General features: G+C 35.2%; 1 protein-coding gene across 3 annotated transcripts in view; it reads right to left on the reverse strand.

Annotated features, from left to right (window-relative positions):
- mrt (martik) overlaps positions 1 to 14,221 on the reverse strand; it is a 102,139-nt gene that overhangs the window by 44,917 nt on the left and 43,001 nt on the right. The window lies entirely within an intron of this gene.

Below are 14,221 nucleotides of genomic sequence, written 5' to 3' on the forward strand. Positions count from 1 at the left end.
GTAATTATGTGCATGCGCTACTATACAATTACTGTATTCATTTTCAGACTTATGTACCTGTATACGATTTTTTCAGCTCGTTTTTGTTTTGAGTTCAAAGGGGGTTTGAATTATTGCGTAGTGGAAAAAAACTTTTAAAGGTTTTTATAATTGTGAATTCTTGTATATAATAGTTTTTACAGTAGGGTCTTCTTCGAAATTTACCGTTACTTTAATTATTTTTCTCGTTCATATATATTCAGCTTATATAATATACATATCTACATATATAGTTTTCGAAATTTACAGAGTAGGTACACGAAACTATTACGCACATGTATGCAGCAGGGATCGAAAACCTTATAAATTGTTATCATTATTTAAAATTTATGAAATTTTTTTTACTGAATCTATTTGTTATTATTTTGATGTGTAAACACATTTGCTTACGGTATGGGTGAATCCGAAATGTAAACGTAAGATGTAAGTGTTAGCATAAGCGAAATGCTTAGTCTTATAAGAGGTATGCTATCCCTCAAACATGTAGAATGTAAATCAGTGGCGTAGTGAGGTTTTCTTACGCCCGGGGTTAAACATTTTTTTTGCCCCATCGTTGATCGTAAATATGTCAAATTCAGTTTTAATTTTCTAAATGAACGTTCGCAGGTAGCAATTTACAATGAGATAGTCAAGAGTATTTGAAGTGCCACTCGCAAGTTTGGAAGGACATCTTCTCCATACGAGATTATAAAACTAAGTAATTCTAACGGGGTTTTAGGTTCAATTTCTTTTCTACTGCGAAGTAATACTTTCCAGAAATCAGTTATAATAAAATACAAATTATACTGGAAATTCTGCTTTCCGGACCATTTGACGCCCCCTCTGAGTAGCCCGCCACCTCCCCCTCACTACGCCACTGATGTAAATGCGGGCGCAGTGTGTAATTTGGTATAGTTATCTCCTGTATGAGAGCGGATCCGGGTAAGGGGCTTAGAATGTAGATGCTGCAGGTATGCCTGTCATAAGTTGCGAGTAAAATACTCACACGATTCAAGAGGTTGTGTAGCGCAACCCTTTCAAGAGGTTGCCAGTGCAATTTATAGATTTTCCAACCCAATAGTTACTCTCACCTACCGGTGCGAAGCCTCTTTCATTAACAAAGGGGGTGGGAGGGGAAGGCCTAAAAGGTTCAATGTAGTCATATTAAATCATTCCCCAGATGGTTGCGTTTTTAACTTAAAGATGATTGCTAAGGGAACGTAACGGACTTACATATATCCGACAAAGGACAATTAAACAAAAAACAAAAACAACAACAGAACGTAAGGATAGTCACAATACTCTAGCGTAATGATTTGCATGAAGTAACAAAGTACAAAAAAGGAAAATAAACCAAATAGTTAACATTGGATAAGGTAACACTAAATAAAAATTTAATTAAATGAACAAAAAGAAAATAACGTAAAACCGAACCAGCATCAACACTAACAACAACATCAGCACTGAAATCCAGCGAAGAATCAATCTTGCCAATAAATGCTACTTTGGACTAGGTAGGCAATTAAAAAGTAAAGTCCTCTCTCGGCGAACGAAAATCATACTCTACAAGTCACTTATCGTACCCGTCCTGCTATATGGGGCAGAAACATGGACCATGACAACAGCAGATGACGCGGCTTTGGGAGTGTTCGAGAGAAAAGTTCTTCGAAAGATTTATGGACCTCTACGCGTTGGCGATGGCGAGTACCGAAGAAGATTTAATGATGAGCTGTACGAGCTATACGCAGACATCCACATAGTACAGCGAATTAAGACGCAGCGGCTGCGCTGGCTAGGACATGGTATGCGAATTAAATATGATGTTCCGGCCAAGAAAGTGTTTCTATCGGAACCCGCCTATGGAAACAGTGGTAGAGGGCGGCCCCCACTCCGTTGGAAGGACCAGGTGGAAAACGATTTAAACTCACTCGGTGTGACCAATCGGCGGCGGTTGGCGGAGCGAAGGAGCGCCTGGCGCGCCTTGTTGGACGGTCATTCCGTTTAGACGGTTAAGCGCCAATTAAGTAAGTAAGTAAGTAAAACCGAATAAAGTAAAATAACATATAATAAAATAAAGTAGAATAAAACAAAATAAAATAAAATTAAACTAAATTAAATCAACAAAAAAATAATAATAAAATAAAATTATTGATATTAGAGAAAACACTAAATCAAATCGTATTATCTATATGTTTTTGATACAAAATAATGTCACTACTGTTGCAAGTTTATAGAAATACCTTATGAAACAAAGCAAGTTAATGTAAATTTTTATAAACTTAGAGATCTATTGTAAAACATTTATTCAATAAAAAATATTGGATAAAACAAGAACAAACGAAAAATTTACGATCTCCACAAGCTAAAGGACAAGTAGAGCGAGTAAATCGTATTATAGTTCCAATGATTTCCAAAATTACTAATGCTGGAAATGCATATAGTTTGGATAAAGTCCTGCCGAATATTGAATTTGTTTTGAATAACACTTGTCATAGCATAGGAACAACACCTAGTATTCTATTATTTGGTATACCACAAAAGGAGCAGTAATATATTTTATAAAAGAAAAACTCGAAGTTTTATATAAACGAGGAAGAGAGAGATTTAGAAGAGATACGGTCTAGAGCAGCAAAAAATATAGAAAAGTGTCAGAACTATAATAAATCTCAAAAAGATCGGGGTAGGATTTTAAAAACATATCACGAAGGAGATTACGTCATAGTGAAGAATTACATAAATATTTCAGGGGCATGTAAAAAAATGGCTCCAAAATTTAAAGGACCTTATAGAGTAGCGAAAGTTCTTCAAATGAGCGATACCTGTTAAAGGATTTTGAAGGGTTTCAAGTTAGCCAGGTTCCATATGAAGGGATATGGGATGTAGCAAATATGAAGTCTTGGGTATTAAATAAAAATCAGGAAACAATCGTGGCGATTGCATGTCAGGATGACCGAACTGTTGCAAGTTTATAGAAATACCTTATCAAACAAAGCAAGTTAATGTAAATTTTTAGAAACTTAGAGATCTATTGTAAAACATTCATTCAATAAAAAATATTAGATAAAACAAGAACAAACGAAAAATTTACTACACTACTAAAAAATTATATGTCCAAACATAAATTTTAACTTCTGCTATTAAACACTCCAAATACGGAGGGAACAGTACAAGGATTGGTGACATATACCAAAGTTGAATGGACGATAAAAACTTTTGGAAAGTTCAAATCGACTGTTCTGGAAATATTCCCTGCTATGTTGCAAATGGCAGATGGAACGATTGTAGAATGGTTTGGAACAATCTTTGAGTGTTGCATAAATCTGAACCACGTCATACCGAAAGATAACAGGCCTATTAGTTTGACATATTTTCTGCTCAATACTATAGAGGGATTAATAGACGTACATAGGTATATAAAATCAAATATGAGTGAAACATTATTCTCTTCTGCATAACATGCTTAAATTTAAGGCAGGTCAGTCGATACTGCATTGCATGGGGTGGCAATGCATATAGCAAAAGTCCTGGAACAACAAGAATATACCTTACGTGTTTTTTTGGACATTGTCAGGGCTTTCAACGGTGTCGCGTAATGAGCAATCATCGACAGACTTAACTTGATTGAAGTACGTACCGCCTTACCAAACTGGATCGGCTGCATGTTAAGCTGCAGGATGATCACGTTGCAATGAGGCCTATGCGAGGCTCCAACATCTGTAAACAGAGGAACGCCGTAGGGTGGGGTATTATCACTGGTCATTAACCAACTGCCTAGGCTGTTCGACAGAGGACCAGTCAAACTCACGGCGTAAGCAGATCATTAGCTGCATATGTCTACCAGCAATCAGCTCTCTGATTGATCAGGCGCTTCGGGATGTACATGCCTAGACATCTGGAGTCGAGTAAGCCGCCAACGCAGAAAAAGCCGATATTGTATTATTTACTAGGAAATTAAGGTCAAGTTGTCGTGAAAACTCCATGCGGAGGAGAGAGAGCGAAGAAAGTCTCCGTGGCACTGTATGAGGCATGCAAGCGGATGCTAGGATGCACGTGGGTCAAATCGTTTACACTTTTTCATTGGTTATTTACGGCAGTTATCAGTCCCATGCTTAGTATGGGGTCCTAGTTTGGTGGAAAGCCACACAAAAAAAGTATGTGTACCAAAAAATTAGAGGGCGATACAGATTATCATAACACGAGCCCTAAAAACAACCTCGACAACACCATTACACGCTATTCTGCACATCGCAGCTGCAGACCCAATAACCAAAAATATTGCGCTAGTAACTGCAACAAGACTTAAGGTCTCGGGGCAGTTTTAGTGCAGGCCGTATAGCAGTATAGCGTCTTTAGATATAGGGCGAACTGTCCACATGATCCCGCACATTAGCTTCGAAAAAGATATTGGGGCCACAATATAGGCGCAGGGTTAGCGCAAGTGTGCGGAAATGGTAGAATATACATAGTATACATGTGTATACAGATGGCTGCAAATTAAGGAAAGGGGTCGGTTCTGCTGTTTACTGTGTCGATACAGAAATAAGTACATAAGTAAATGGTACAGGCTACCAAATCACTCCGGTGTCTTTCAGGTGGAATTGTATCCGTGAAGAAATCAACAGAGAACAATTTGTGTGCCTTTAAAAAGAGATTTTTGGGCCTCTAAAGACCAGAAACGTCTTTTTCGATATACTTTGGCCAATGATCATTTTAACATGAAATGCCATCAAAAGAACCATTCTTTTCGCTCCCTGGTATTCACATTTGAGACCATACTTTTTAATGTATTTGGAAATTTATATACATATACAAGTTTTGTTTGTATAATTGTAAAGTTGAAAACGTTTCCAGCTTTTCAATACGAGTTACCTACGTAGTATACACATTTTTCTTTCTCCGCTCGACTTTGCTTTCAATTCGGTTTTTAAATTTTTTTTCTTTATTTCTTATTAATACATACATATGTACAAAACCCAGTACCTACCTACTATCTACATTTTTTCTTTATCGTTTTTCGTTTGGTTTGATTTTAAGTTCGGGTTTTCGGGTGTGTACTCGTCTCGTATTCGAAACGAATAATCTCGTTTATATCAATGCATACATACTTACACAGATATCCAATGGAAAAATGTAACTTTTTTATTCATTAATATTTCAACATACAACACAACAATATACCATAATTGTAGAAAAACATTTCGAAAACTCAGCGTTGCTATCACATTCTGACTCAACACACACATACACACTCACGTAATCACACTTGTTTGAATGGGAGCGCGCACTCAGTTAAGAGCTTGCTCATTCCAACCACCTTTTGATTTGATGATTCTCAAACCATTCCATCGGTACCACGTGATTGCGATAGATTTCAATACAAAATAATACCCAGTAGCCATTTTCGAAATTAGTTACGGCAGCAGCTGGAAGTTTACAAATCGACTTTAGTAGCATTACTTTCCGTACTTTCAATATGAACCACATATGGAAAGCTGGCACGCTATATTAGACAATTTTTGAATAAAGTCTTATTTCAGAATTTGTTTGAAAAATGACCTTTATCAGAAATCGGTTGAAGAATATCCTATTTCAGAATTTTTTTAATTACCCCAGATAGAAAATATATTGAATTTGAACCCAGATAGGGCGTTTTTGAAACGAGTTCAGAGATAGAGCGTACTGAGAAAGGGCGTTTTCGAAACGGCAGCCGAGATTGGGTCTTATTCCACTCAGTCGATATTGACTGCCGTTTCGCAAGTGGTCTATTTATAAAAAGAAAGTTTGAAAATAAGCCGTACTTAAGTCAAAATATTTTTGAACAACCTCCTAATCGCTTAAATTTTCCGCCCAATCTCAGAATTTTATTGCATAACCTCCTTTCTCGGAACTTTTTCTGAAAACACCCTTACTTCTCTTCATTTTGAGAGTAGATAGCATTTGAAGAAAATCTAAGACAGGATTTTGTTAAATAAGTTCTGAAAAAGGACGTTTTCGAAATATGATGATGTTCTACTTGGGCATGCAGGAATTACACGAACTTAAAAAATATTGTTTCTGGGAGGTTTAGATTATATTACTCAGCATCTGGTTATAGAGATCGCATATTACGACTTGTTTGAAACATTGTTTCATCTTGGAGCTTGAAAGAGATATCACTATTGCCATCATAAGTGCTTTGTTACGACTCCCTTTTCATAGGCAGTTGCACAGGATAAGCTGATCCGGTGGATTTACCAGGTTGGTATACCGGATCTCCATTCTTATGGATGAGTTAGAACTCAGTGTAATTATCTATGTTTTTGGTTCTCTAACAAACCTTTGACAATTTTTGAACTGCTCGCTAGGTTGTCCATTTGTTTAAGGCACTTTATTATTATAAATTCGGAGCCGAGATATTGCTTTCCTCACTTTGTCCTAGTCAAGTGCTGGAATGGATTTTGAAACCTACCGTCGTCCAGCGAACTTTCTAGTAGCATTTTCCAACAAAGTTGTTACTTTCAGTTGGCTTTATGAGGTCCTCAAAGTAAGGCTTTTCGATTTCTCTTTTCTCTAATTAAAATATATTAAACTTTACAATTCCGGTGGGAACAACTCGACATGCGTTTGTGATGATCATAAGAGATGCTGCAAAATATTTCACCCTACTGTAAAGGCGCTAAAAATCTGACAATTATTAAAGGACAATTGTTTTTGTTTTTATCGGCCTATTGATAAATGATTCAAGGTTCGATTCGAGCTCAAGGCCAGAACAATAATTTTTTTCTAATGATAATTATTGTTATTTTTTAATTTTTCTAAATTTGAAAAATTGTATTTTGTTTTTGGAATAGTAAGTAGACATTTTTTCAGAGAACCTGCCATAGCTGCGCAGATAGATCCATTTCGAAGGGTGCTAAGCCTTCATCATCAGTACGCTTTAGGCATGCTGTGCTAACCATTTAGCTATACAGCGGTGGTTTGTTTGACTGGCAAATTTGCTACTTCTATTCCTTTTTATCAACTATATTTATTCAGTGTTGCGCCATCTGGTGCAAATCACTGATAATGCTGGATTTTTGTTTATTGTCAATTACTTTGTTTGACATTCCCAAGTGCTCATGGTTTATTAACAATTGTTTTTGTTTTTATCGGCCTATTGATAAATGATTCAAGGTTCGATTCGAGCTGAAGGCCAGAACAAAAACAATTATATTTTTGTATTTTTTAAACCAGTTTTTATTTAACAGTAAATGAAAATAAACACAAATTTGGTACAAAAATTAAAAAAAAAAATTAAATTTTTTTCTACACTTTTTGAAGATTACAAATTTTTGGCGAAAGTTTCGTTTATTTGCTCCATGTACAAACATTAATAACTTCCTTGAGCGAATATTCCAAGATGAGGCAATTGATGTTATACTACCGTGGTGTAGAGAAAAAATTAACAAACGGGTATGAAATATTTCACGGTTACCCGGTTTCATATTTTTGCCGATATCTCTAAAACCGGGTTTCGGGTATCAACAAAATTTTACCTAAATATACCCCATATAGGTATGTACATCCTGATAAAATTTCAACACAATCGGTTAAGAAGTGTTTAAATAAGTGAAAAAATTTAAGGTTTTCCGGGTTTATATTTTTATCAATATCTCCAAAACCGGATCTCGGGTATTAAAACTTTTTTACCTAAACGTACTTCGTTCACATATCTATATGTTTATAAAGTTTCAAAAGAATCGGTAGAAAGGTGTTAAAATAAATGTGTTGCAAACTTTGCAGTAAAAAATATTTGGCGGTTATTCGGTTTCATATTTTTACCGATATCTACAAAACCGGGTCTCGTGTATCAAACAAATTTTACAAAGCTAACAGCTGCATATTTCTCCATATTTTGTTAAAATTTCGATATAATCGGTACAGAAGTGTTGAAATAAATGTATATTTAACATTGCGACCTCAATTTATATATATTTTGCTCGATCTTTTGACTATATCTTTTTGAGTCATTATGTAAGACGAGTAACGGCGATGCACTATAGCTCCAATTTACCCCTCAATGTTCCTAACAAAAAGATATTTGCGTGATACCATGTTTCAAAAAAATTTTTTTTTCTCCAAAAAAACCAAAGTTTGGCGGATTTCCCCATATGTAGATAGAGTCTCAGTGTTATCTCCTATTTACTCCTCCGAGTAAGTCGAAGGTTCGTTGCGGTCTCATAATGACTTTTTCAACTCTCTCTTTTCAATGACTGTACCAGCTCGAAACTTTTGAATTGGGGTTTTCCATTACCTTCTCCGCCTCTCCTCCGCCGATGGTAGTCTCTTTTTCTCATCTTCTGTGGTTTCTTCATCCTCGAATCTGTTGCAGTACCGAGGGTTGCCCGCTGCAAAGCTGTTGTTCAACGCCCGCTTTCCATGTGGAACACGGCTCTCTTACTTACTTACTTAATTGGCGCTTAACCGTTTAAACTGGCTCCAATTTGTCACACCAAGGGAGTTTAAATCGTTTTCCATCTGGCCCTCCCAGCGGAGTGTGGGCCGCTCTCTTCTTGCTTAGGTGTGTTCCAATAAATATACTTTCTTAGCCGGAGCGTCATCTTTCTTTCGCTTAACATCTGATATGATCCATGATTTTGCACCATATAGCAGGACGCGTACGACAAGTGATTTTTGGAGCATGATTTTCGTTTAGCATTACATATATGATTCTTCGCTGGTACTCAGAGTTGATGTTGTTGTCTGTGTTATTGCTGGTTTCCAAATAAAAAAGTCTTTTATTATTTCGGAATAATGGCTGTCAACAGTAGCGTGATTGCCGAGGTGCAAATCCGCTGTCTCTTTGCTCGATCACAGCAGGTACCTCGTTTTGTCCTCGTTAACCACCAAACCCAAGGGAAATAGGAACACGAATTTCGATACGATACTTCAGCATGTGGATACTTTTTACATTCGATACCCAATACTTTCTGGCATCGAGTACTTCGACGCCAGTATCGTATCGAAATTTCGGTAAAATATGGTGATATATGTACATACATGCAAGGAGCAAGAGCAATTTACCAAATAGACTGCTCCGTATGTTTGCCCCTCTCTAATTTGTTAAGGTGCGGTCTTCCAGCACAAAGTTTGTGGAACGTAAACCGAAGTGAAAAGTTGAGAGCCCTGCTATAAAAGTTGAAGCTCTTGGCAAAACGTTCTTTGTTAATTCACACAAAACGCTTTGTTGCGTTGCTTCGCCTTACAAAGGAGTTGAATGTATGGCCGCATATGAATCTTGCTACAAAAAGTTTGCGGGATGTTAAGCGAAGCAAAAGTTTAAGATATTTTAGATTTATGACGCTGTAAAAAGAAAGCAACGCGAAAAGAGTAAAACTTTGACATTGGCATGATAATTAAATAAATAAATTGCAGGTTCTTCACCGCAAAATTGATTTTGGTTCTCGAAACAAATTAAATCGGGCAAACATACAGAGCAACCTATTTGGTCGATTAGCTCTTTTCTTGCATATATCCCTTCACCTTTTACCGAAAATTCGTTACGATACTGCGGTCGAAATACTCGATAAATAAATAAAAATACTCGAGAGAGTTTGTGCCCCTAATTGAGTCTTTTTGGTTCGATACTATCGAATACTCGATACTTGTAGAGATACTTGTATGAGTACCGAATCGATACTTTGCATTCAATATCGTGTCCCCCTAAGAGTATACCAAAACTACTGCGCACAGACGATAGCGTGCCAATATTTATTCGAGTTTAATTTTATTTGCCAAAAATGCAGCTTCTACCGAATTTACGTTTGAATATTTTCTCATCAAGCGTACATTTCATGGAATTGTAAAGTAAAAAGGGGAAATGTACTGGGATGTGTCGGAAAATGTTTCTACCCTATGTAAATATGTATATTTGTTTTCTCAAAATAATCGACCAGATTTAAAAGTATGTATTCACATAAATTTCTTGGCTTGATATTATCTATCGGTTTGTATACAGAATCCAGTGCGTTGAGCAACGCATATTTCAAAACATCGTTGGTATAAAAAAAAATTGAACGGTTTCATAAAGCACCCCATCTTAAAAGCATTTCCATGGAGTCAACACATATTTAGAAATTTTATTATAATGGGCGTGTATTGAATACGGATGTTGTATGTACATAACTTGTATGAAAAAATTATATATATATGGATAGATACATATGTATGTTTTTAAGTATGTATGAATATTTTCATACAAAAAGCGGTTGACTCAGATTTTCGAACTGTTTTTCTAATTTCGAACATGTCCGCATATGTATGCATGTACATAACAACGAGACGAATATGCATATGTAACACAACAAGCGATATTGGATTCGGAATAAAAAAAAATATTACGTTAAATAATGTACATATGTACGTAAATATATTGTTTTAATAAAAAAAAAATCAGACATACATACATATGTATATGTATATAAGTCTTTCTTAGAAACAAGAAATAGGCGTGAGTACCAAATACTCGTGTAGTTCGATGTGTACGCCTAGGAAACTAATGTTTTTAAGTTGTCTAGAGGTCGCGCAGGGGTTGAGGCTATACCACAACAGAGGTAAGTTTACCAGGTAAAAATAGTTTCGGGCTTTTTGAGAAGAGCTTTGTCGGCTTTTTATAGGTAACAAGCGATACCGACAAGTTATTGTTTTATTATCCGTTTATTATTGACAACGAATTATCAACGTCGAGTTTTTCATTTGTTATCAGCTTGTCATAGTCTCCTTATTGGTTTATTGTCGACATCTTATCGATGAGTTAAACATGTGCCATCGATTTTTTATTTTATTACAGACCAATGAGTCGTCTTTTAGTAGAACACAGAATTTGTAACACTGCGATAAGAAATCGATAATACGCCGATGATTATTTGGTAACACTCAGACAACAAATATATAAATCTCCGAAAATCAATTGAAATCCTTTTGATAACATATCGATAAATTTTTCAAGTAGTTGATAAATTTTTAGTAAAAATCGATAACGTTTCGATAACACTCCAATAAGAAATTGCTAATACTTCGACAACAAATCAATGATATTTTGATTGCGATAGCTTTTCGTTAATAAATCGATAACATTTCAATATAAAACCGATAACTCGTCGAATATAATTCGATTTTACTTTATTTATGTTGCTTTAATTTAATAAAATTTTTATTTATTTAATTCTTATTTATGCCTTTTTAGTTTAATTTAATTTTATTAAATTTAATTTTGTTATATACTTTTTTAAAGGAGTTCGGAGGATTACATATAAGAATTTCGAAACCTTCGCAAAAATTTTCGAATTTAATATTTCTTTTCGTAAAATATCGAAAATAAAAAAAGAACTTAATTGACGAAATTTGATAAAAATTGCCACTGCTATTTTTCTGTTCGCTTCTGTACTTTTTATGTCAGCAATACACTCGGATTTGTTTGCCAATCAACTGCCGCAGGGCGACCCTGTTTAGAAATTTTTTTAATATAGTGTTTGATGTTACTTTTTTCGGGACTGTAACCGAAGGTCCTGGGTGTGGTAGTCAGTTTCTTTTAAGGTTACCCGCTTTAATGTTATATGTAATCCTTTTAACTTTGCTAGTTGTGGGGTATGAAGCATAAATTCAATGGATTTTTGTAAATACTGAAAAAATTTAAAAAAACAATGGATCCCTTAGTTTAAAATCAAAACAGGAGGTCATAAACGCATTCAGCTACGTCATGCCTTAGTTGTTGTAAAGTTATTCCCAATTGCCTTCTTTTTGCATATTTTAATCTTTTACACTTTGCATACTTCGTATGCAATTATGTGTTAATAACAACTAAGGCATGACGTAGCTGAATGCGTTTATAACCATCTCAACTATCGTAGGAGTGCGGGTTCGACTCCCACTCCCGGGAGAAGAGGCTTTGAAGAGATTTACAAGGTATAATCGAAACAGCTGTCGCCTTGTCCGTCCTGATGTCACGTTGTTTAAATTTTTCCCAAATTATTAAATAAATTATAAAATTAAAAAAATTGCTTCAAATAAATGTTTTCATACATTTAAAAAAAAAAAAAACAATACGGGCAATCCCCGATTATTAAATCATAAAAACAGGAGGTGTTCAACTACTACTGCTTTTACCCTATATCGTCAAATCCACCCTAAAATGTTACTTTGGACAGAAAAGATAAGAAAGGAATAGAAAAGAAAAGAATAGAAAAGAAAAGAAAAGAAATGAAAAGAAAAGAAAAGAAAAGAGAATAAAATAAAAGAATAAAAAAGAAAATAAAAGAAAAGAGAGGAAAGAAAAAGAAAAGAAAAGAGAATAAAATAAAATAAAATAAAATAAAAGAATAAAAAAGAAAATAAAAAAAAGAGAGGAAATGAAAACAAAAGAAAGGAAAAGAAAAAAGTAAAGAACAAAAATAAAACAAAAGAATAAATATGATGCACAGAACTATGTACACCTGTATAACCGGGTCTGTTGGAGGCACTTCAATCAGTATGAAAGTGCACCGGATTACAAATTTTTGGCTTTACCAGCAATGAGTTTTTTGTCGGTTTGGAATTGTTGTATACAGCTTACATTTGTATTTGAAAAATATTTCAGCAACAGAAAAAAGCAAAGAAAACAAAATTATTTTTTTTTTCATTTTACTTCAGATATTACTTGAATGGATGCGAGCTGTCGTCGTCAGCAGAAAAAAAACTTGAATATTTTACTGTGCTTTGAAGCTATAACTATTTCATGATCAATTATTATACTCAGTTGAGCAGAGCTCACAGAGTATATTAACTTTGATTGGATAACGGTTGGTTGTACAGGTGTAAAGGAATCGAGATAGATATAGACTTCCATATATCAAAATCATCAGTTTCGAAAAAAAATTTGATTGAGCCATGTCCTCTGGGTCACTCTGATCCATATTTTGGTCGATATCTGGAAAACGCCTTCACATATACAACTACCACCACTCCCTTTTAAAACCCTCATTAATACCTTCCATTTGATACCCATGTCATAAAAAACACATTCCAGGGTTACCCTAGGTTCATTTTCCTACATGGCGATTTTCCCTTATTTTGTCTCAAAAGCTCTCATCTGAGTATGTAATGTTCGGTTACACCCGAACTTAGGCTTCCTTAGTCGTTATAGAGAAAGTGGACGTAGTTGTCTGCCGATTGTATTTTTTTTTTTTTTTTGAGCACTTCCTCCTTGAATAGGAATATCTGAAGATATTGCTCCCGACTTGAAGGCAATAGCTCAATTAGGTATTTAAATATCGAAAAGTATATTTACAGGATATATTTGATATACGTATAAAAACTCTGCATGGCTATATACCGACTACGGCCACTTCTTGTAGGAACCTTACTCGTGTTCGAAACTAGAGGCATGACAAATTTCATTACAACAATTAGCAACAAACGAGAATTTTGTCTGACCATCAGACCAGCTTTGGTGCTAATAGATGAGGAAGGAACGGAGGTGCGCTTAAACGCGGCGTGAGTCGCTCTTGTTTGTGAACAAAAAGGAGCCATACATGTTTTAAAGAAATCGGGTCGACAACAAGTATTAGGGGTTAGCCTAAAACATCGCGTTTTGTAAATGTGTATTTCTTCGGTAGACGCTTCATTGCTAGTCTCTAGGACCGAATGAAGGATAGTCTTTCCTTCTACTCATTGGATGAACAGTGTTGAACGATCCGCGAGAAATTGCGCCATGCTACATTAAAATGCCATGCTTTGGTCCCGCAAAAAGCCCGACTACAGTACATATACCAATCTACCGGTGGAGGTGCAGATTTTGTACGTACGTATTTGTCATTTTTTTTTTCAGTAGAAGCATGCGTATATATGTGTGTCGGGGGTTAAAACACCATAAAAACAGGAAATACCTACTCGTAGATGCAGGCTATTACGATCAATACATCGTACAATTGTTTGTATATCCCTTTGAAAATCAAATATTTCTGCTGAAATATTAAAAAAAATTTACTTTTACTTATTTTCAGCAAGTAATTCGAAACCAGAATTTCGGCTGTTAAAAAACTGAAAAATATTTACTTAAAAACAAGTAAGGAAGACTAAGTTCAGGTGTAACCGAACATTACATACTCAGCTGAGAGCTTTGGAGACAAAATAAGAGAAATTACCATGTAGGAAAATGAACCTAGGGTAACCCCGGAATAAGTTTATATGACATAGGTATCAAATGGAA

The sequence above is a fragment of the Eurosta solidaginis genome, chromosome 1 (genome assembly GCF_040869045.1).
Source record: "Eurosta solidaginis isolate ZX-2024a chromosome 1, ASM4086904v1, whole genome shotgun sequence".
Lineage (NCBI taxonomy): Eukaryota > Metazoa > Arthropoda > Insecta > Diptera > Tephritidae > Eurosta > Eurosta solidaginis.